This window comes from Pinus tabuliformis, chromosome 6, assembly GCF_031772625.1.
Source record: "Pinus tabuliformis cultivar Carrire ecotype Pingquan chromosome 6, CPIR1, whole genome shotgun sequence".
Classification (NCBI taxonomy): domain Eukaryota; kingdom Viridiplantae; phylum Streptophyta; class Pinopsida; order Pinales; family Pinaceae; genus Pinus; species Pinus tabuliformis.
The window spans coordinates 1,368,414,195-1,368,420,798 of NC_142292.1; the positions used below are offsets into that span (position 1 = coordinate 1,368,414,195).

General features: G+C 37.2%; 1 pseudogene; it reads right to left on the reverse strand.

The window, feature by feature from the left end:
* Positions 1-5,296: 5,296 nt before the first annotated feature.
* Positions 5,297-5,965, reverse strand: LOC149263725 (uncharacterized; annotated as a pseudogene).
* Between the last annotated feature and the right edge of the window lie 639 nt (positions 5,966-6,604).

Consider the following 6,604-nt stretch of genomic DNA (forward strand, 5'->3'; position numbering starts at 1 on the left):
CTAATGCTTGGTGATGAGCGTGAGTTATCTTAGCCCGTTCTCATTGTTCTTCTAACTTAATTAATTCCAGCTGCCTTAGTTGTAAGGAAGAAGTTGGCGCTTCATCAATATATTGAACCAAGGCTAAAGAGGGAATTGCCAAATGAGTTGGAAGGACCACTTCTTTCCCATAAACTAAATTAAAGGGAGAAGTGCCGATAGAGGCTTTCTGCGTTATTCGATCTACCCATAAAGCATATATTAAAGACTTATTCCAATTTTTATGATTTTTGTCAATGGTTCGCTTAATGATTCTGATTAAATTCTTATTTGTAGATTCAGCTAACTCGTTCCCTTGTGGGTAATAATTGGCAGAGTATTTAAGCTTGAAACCCCTTTTGAGTGCAAATTCAGTCATTGCATTACCATAAAAATATGATGCATTATCAAACATTAAAGCGGAAGGCAACCCAAACCTCATGATTATGAACTGATCTATGAACTCAATGACATTTTCAGCATTAGCCGTCTTGAGTGGAACTGCTTCTACCCATTTAGTGAAGTAATCTGTTGCTGTAAGGATATATCTATGCTGTTTAGAAGAGTGAGGAATGATCTCACCTATTATGTCCAATCCCCACTGATCAAAGGGATGTTCAATGTTAACTGGTTGCAGTAGCAAGGATGGTTTTTTTTGTCTCCCAGCAGCGGTTTGAGAGACTTGAAATTTTATTTACATAGTTATATGCGTCTTTGAATAATGTGGGCCAGTAATAGCCTGCGCGTAATATTTTATGAGCAGTAGCATCTCTAGCGTAGTGTCCGCCTGCTAGCCCATCGTGGAGTTCCTGCAAGAATTTTTCAGCTTCAGATTTCTCAAGACATCTAAGGAGAACAGAGTCATAATTTATTCTAAAAAAACATCATTCACGAGCTAATATTGCTTAGCTTTTAACCTTAGATCTCTTTTCTTGGTATGATCGAGGTTTGAAGGAGCATATCCATTCTTTAGATAATAAATAATATCAGCGTATAATAACTCAACATCGTTTAGGCTTACCTCGTATACTTGTACCTCTGCAGATGGATTTTCGAACATTAGCGATGCTCCGGCCAGCATTTTGCAAAAGCCTTGACCTTTTACAATACTTGCTGGTTTGATTTCTACATCATATTCCTGTAAGCAATAACCCAATTGGACCTTTTCTCACCCACATCCTTCTGTACTAGAAGATTTCTTACCACTGGGAACAATACTATGATTTTGGTATGTGCTTTGAGTAAAAAAGGTCTGAAATATTTAATTTCTTTGAAAATGGCATAAGCTTGTTTCTCCACGTCTGAATAATTCAACTTAGCTCTTTGTAAATTGGAACTGAAAAAAGCAATTGGGGCTTCCGCCTTTTCTTGATTTGCTTGAGTGAGTATTGCAGCATATGATCTATCCAAGGCAAATGTATACAAAATAAAAGGGTTGGAAAAATTTGGAGTTGCTAAAGATGGAGCATTAATAATTGCTTGTTTGATCAGATTGAATGCCTCATGTTCATCTTGGCCCCATTCAAAGTTTGCGTTCTTTTTTTTAATCATTGCTTGTAAAGGAGACACGATTCTTGAAAAGTCTGGAACAAATCTCTTTACAAAGTTGATCTGGCCAAGAAAATATTGCATGGCTTTCTTGTTGTGAGGTAGGGGTACTGCGGAAATTTCCTTGATTCTATCAGGATCAATGTGAATTCCAGATTTTGACACTATGAATCCGAGAAGTTTTCCTTCACTTAATGCGAAAAAGGATTTTTTCGGGTTAAGTGAAATTCCATACCTTAAACAATGTTGGAAGATTTGTTTTAAATCTCTGAGATGGTTGTTTCGTTTCTTGGAATACATAGTTATATCATCCAAATAGATTACCACTGATTTATTAACTAACCCCTTGAATGAGATGTCCATGGCTCTCTGAAATGTGGCACCTGTGTTAATCAAACCAAATGGAATCTTTTGATATGCATATGTGCCCCATATAGTTATGAATGTAGTTTTTAATTGATCATCGGGATGTACCAACACTTGATTGTATCCTGAGAATCCATCCAAGAATGACATTAATTCTGAGCCCGCAACTGCCTGCAGTATTTGTTCCATTGGGGGCAAAGGAAAATTATCCTTTTGGCAGGCTTTGTTAAGATTTCGAAAGTCAATGCAGATTCTAATATCTCCATTTTTCTTTCTAACAGGGACCATATTGGAGACCCATTTGGAATGTCTAACGTGAAAAATTATTTTGGCTTTCAATAACTTATTGAGTTCAGTTTTGATCTGGTTTTCTAAATTGGGATGGATCTTTCTCAACTTTTGTTGGACAGGTTCTTCATTATCGATCATTGGAATAGTATGTTGGATGATGGAAGTGTCATATGTTTTGAGTTCATCGTAATTCCAAGCAAAGACACTTCTGTATTGTCTTAAGAGACGAATATATGCTAATTTTTCTTCAGGAGCTAGGCCAAGGCCTAGGTTGATATTCTGTGGTTTGGCATCAGTTCCTAGATTTACTAATTCATAATTCAAAGTTGAACTTTGGAGTTTTGAATTGGTGGATCTTTTGAATCGATCTTTCAATTCATAAAGGTCTTCTAACTTGACTACTGATTTAGGTATAGCATTGTTATTACTATCCTGTTGCAATTGTTGGTCATGTTGGTCTTCGTCAATTATTTGATTGGTGTAAGATCCTTCAGATGTGAGGAAACTCACGATATCAGGATCGTCGTTGAAAATCCTCCAATTGGTAATGTTATCAGGAATAGATGGTCTAAAAATTAACTCAATTGAAAATCGATCAGGGCTAAAATCTTCTGAAGGAATGAGCTTGGAAGCTACATTGGCTAAGAGGTCTACGCTAGCATTCTGGAGTCTTCGAATTGAGGAAATATTAAATGCTATAAAGTGTTCAGTCAGATCTTGAACTAGAGATTGGTAATGTTTTAAATGACCTGATAAACAGTGTATAGTATTACGTACCTGTCTTCTTACAATTTCAGAATCTCTGAAAACTTGAAGGTATTTGACGTCTAATCCGATTGCTTTATACAACCCCTGGACTAAAGCCTCGTATTCTGTTGTATTGTTGGTGCAATCAAATTCGAGTCCATAATTTAGCATAGTTTTATCTCCCTCTGGACTTATTAACACGCATCCTGCTCCTGCTCCTTCATTAGACTTAGAACCATCAAAAAATAACTTCCAAAACAAAGATTTATTTACAGGACTATCTTTAAAATTAATGCATTTAGAACTATCTGTTTGAGAAAAATTTTCTACTTGAGATAAAACATAATGTTCTAAGTAAGGTGAAGTATGAGCATTAAAATTTTCTAGGAAAGAATCTACTGAATAGTTGCCAATGATGTTAGAATTATATGCTACTTGTTCATTTTCTCCCTCGAGTTCTGTTACTATGTATTTCTGATGTTTTTCCTGCTCAACTTTTATCTGATTTGGTTTACCATTATAAGGGAGCCACATATGTGACCAGTCAGTTGCAAAGTATCCATGAAGTTTTACTGACCAATCTCTGCTAAGAATTAAGCCATAAAATTCTGGAATATCAGCAACTAAAATGTCGATAACTTGACATACCTTTGGGTTGGATGATAGCCTTATGGTAACCTGATTTAATTCGCCAATCACTTCGACTTGCGATCAATCTAGCTGAACTATGCGCACAATGGATTTCTGTGGTTGAATGTTCAATTTTGCACATATTGATCTTGGTAAAATATTTGATGAAGCTCCAGAATCTACTAAGCAATTATGCACATTTTTATTGAAAATTTCATAAGGAGAAATGGGGGAGTATGAGATCTCGATCTTCCTCCAATTAAGGCGATATCGTTTGGATCAACTTTATTAATCGCATTAGTTGTAGGTCTTCCCATGTCATGGGAAGCTTGAGAGATTACAACGGCTGGTAAAGGTGCAACTGGTACAGCATGCAATTCTTTCAAAAGTACTTTTTGCTAGTGTTTTAACTTACTCAATTCATAAAAAGTGATATTGGCCCTAGTCTTTTTCATGTCTTCTATGATATTATACTCCATTTCATCCGAAACGATTAGTGTTTTAGATGGAGTTGATGTTTCTGTTTGGACTGGGCTGGTTTGAGTTGCTTTAGGTGATGTTTTCTTGGTTGCGACTTTATCCTTAGTCATTGAGCTTGCGCTCTTTGGCTTAGGTGTAGGTTGAGGAGGATCAAGTTGGTTTCTGGTTTGAGTACTAACCGGGAATGCCTCTTGATCCTCTTCATCTGGGAGGATGAAATACCACATACCTTATAACTCTACAACTTCTTCTTCATCGGTATGTTCTTCAGTAGCGATTTCCTCTTCTTCTTCTTCTGATTCAGCACTTGTAATAGTGTTAGGGGGTTTGGAATCAGTTGAAGGTGTTAGCGCTTGAAATTTTACCTCAGGCTGAAAAAGATAAACTCCAAGGCAACATCAAACCACTTAGCCTCGTAGCTAGCCCTACGGGGCAGGAGAGGGCTCTCTCCGGGTCTATCTCGGCAAAGATCTTCAAAGGGCAGAGATAAACAATAAAGAACACTGATTTTAGGCTAGTAAATTGATAAAAAAAAGGGTTTTTAATAAAATGATGGGGTTTTTCTGGGTTGCATGGGGCAAAGGAACAGCTTGAACAGAGAAATATAATAAAAAACACAGGTTATCTCCTGAGGCAAGGTAGGCAAGAAAGTTTAACATCAAATTGAGATTAAATGGAATGGCAAGACTGCTGAGGAGCTGACAAGGGCATAGAAGATGAATCCTTGTCAAACAGAAGAAAACATTGAATATGAACAAACTTAAAGGCAGAGCATAAAGATTATGAATTCTACCTTAACACTTCATTTGTTCAATTGGAAACGATCATGAAATGAAATGAAAACATAACAGGCTACATATGAAACAAAAGGAAAACTTATGCTAAATTTCATACCACAGGAATCTCAAAAGCCAGAGCTGTGTATTTTCATTAAAATCTCTGTCAAAGACTGTACAATGGAAGCTCTGTTTTCCTCCACCAGTGCTCAGAAACTCTCTCCCTTGCTCCCCTTTTACAAATGATTTTTAATACATTAAATAAGACTGTTGTAGGAGAAAACAGATCAACCCAAAAACCTGGGCACTGTTTCACCTGAAGTTACATAAATAGAACAAAGAACAACTTTCTCCTCAAAATTCTCTAACCAAAAAGACTAAAAATTGGAGCGCAGGCCCCATTGTGTGACTAACTGAGGTCATAGATAACAATACAAATCCTATTCTTCTGGTAACAGATGTCTTTGTTTATTTTTGGCTGAAGTGAAGGGCCAGGTGTCAAGGATGTGCGCAAAATTCTTCTCTGCTCCGATCAGTGGATCTACTTATGATGGTGATATGCTGGAAATTATGTATCTTAGTTTTCTAGTGTAGAAATTCATTGCAGATATATTTCTTTTCTGAACAGTAAGCATCACTGCCTTCATCTGGTTCTTGCATGCGATAAGCATCAAAAATTTGCCAAGCCCTCTTCCTTGCACACATTTCTGTAACTGAAGTTTATAAACATAGACTACAGGAATTTCTTCCTCAACAATGAATCGATAATGCACAAAAGCAACCGCAGGGTCTCCATCACCTGTCCACTGACACTCATGCACCTCTTCCTTATTATTTATATTGCAAAGATGTTCATTGTCAGCACTTTGAATACTCCGCACAAAACTATATCGCGCTTCAGGAGCAACCATTTCTCTGCATTTTATTTTCTCTTCCGCTGCCCATTCAGGTACATATGCACTCTGCATATTCACCTTCAAAAGCTCTTGGATGTAACGTTTTAGTGAGGAGGACAAATGTTCTCCTGATCCTGATCCCAGACGAACTAATAGGCCATTTCGGTCATATGTATGAAAAGCTGGGAAGTCAACGAGATGATCATCTTTCATATCTATACAACTGCATTACAATCAAAATTGCAAGAGATTCCCAAATATTCTCAAACAAAGAAGCTCCAGGCTTCGACCCTGTATATGGATAAAGCAATATCCTTCTAGAGAGCCACATCTGCAAACATGGGAAGCTGCTCAAAACATAGGTGAAGATAAAGACCAGCATGGCATAAATCAGTAAAGGTAGCCACAAACGCTTCCTTGTCTTTTCCAGCAGTTGTTGGCCTATGATCCAAACCAAAGAAAGATGAGGTAGCCAAATGCTATGTAATTAGGATTGACCACATATACTGTGACAAGTATGGTCAAACATGCAATGTAGGTCCCACAGGAGCGATATGTTGCTTGAAACATTTGGCCTATGGTTAAAAGATATATTTTTTTTATCTAGTTCACTTGCTGAGTGTGGTGTGGATCACTATCTGTCAAATTCTGGGATGAACATATTGTCCACAGTACAGATTTGTTGAACCCATCTTTCATGAAGCCAAAACCAAATGGTGATTGCAGGCTACACTTCAGAATTGCAGAAAATGAATGGAGTGCTTCTATGCCATGATCTTGAACTGCATAAAAGCATAATAATACTGCAATGCTTAGAAAATCCCAAAGACTTGCATGATTTGATACACCGCA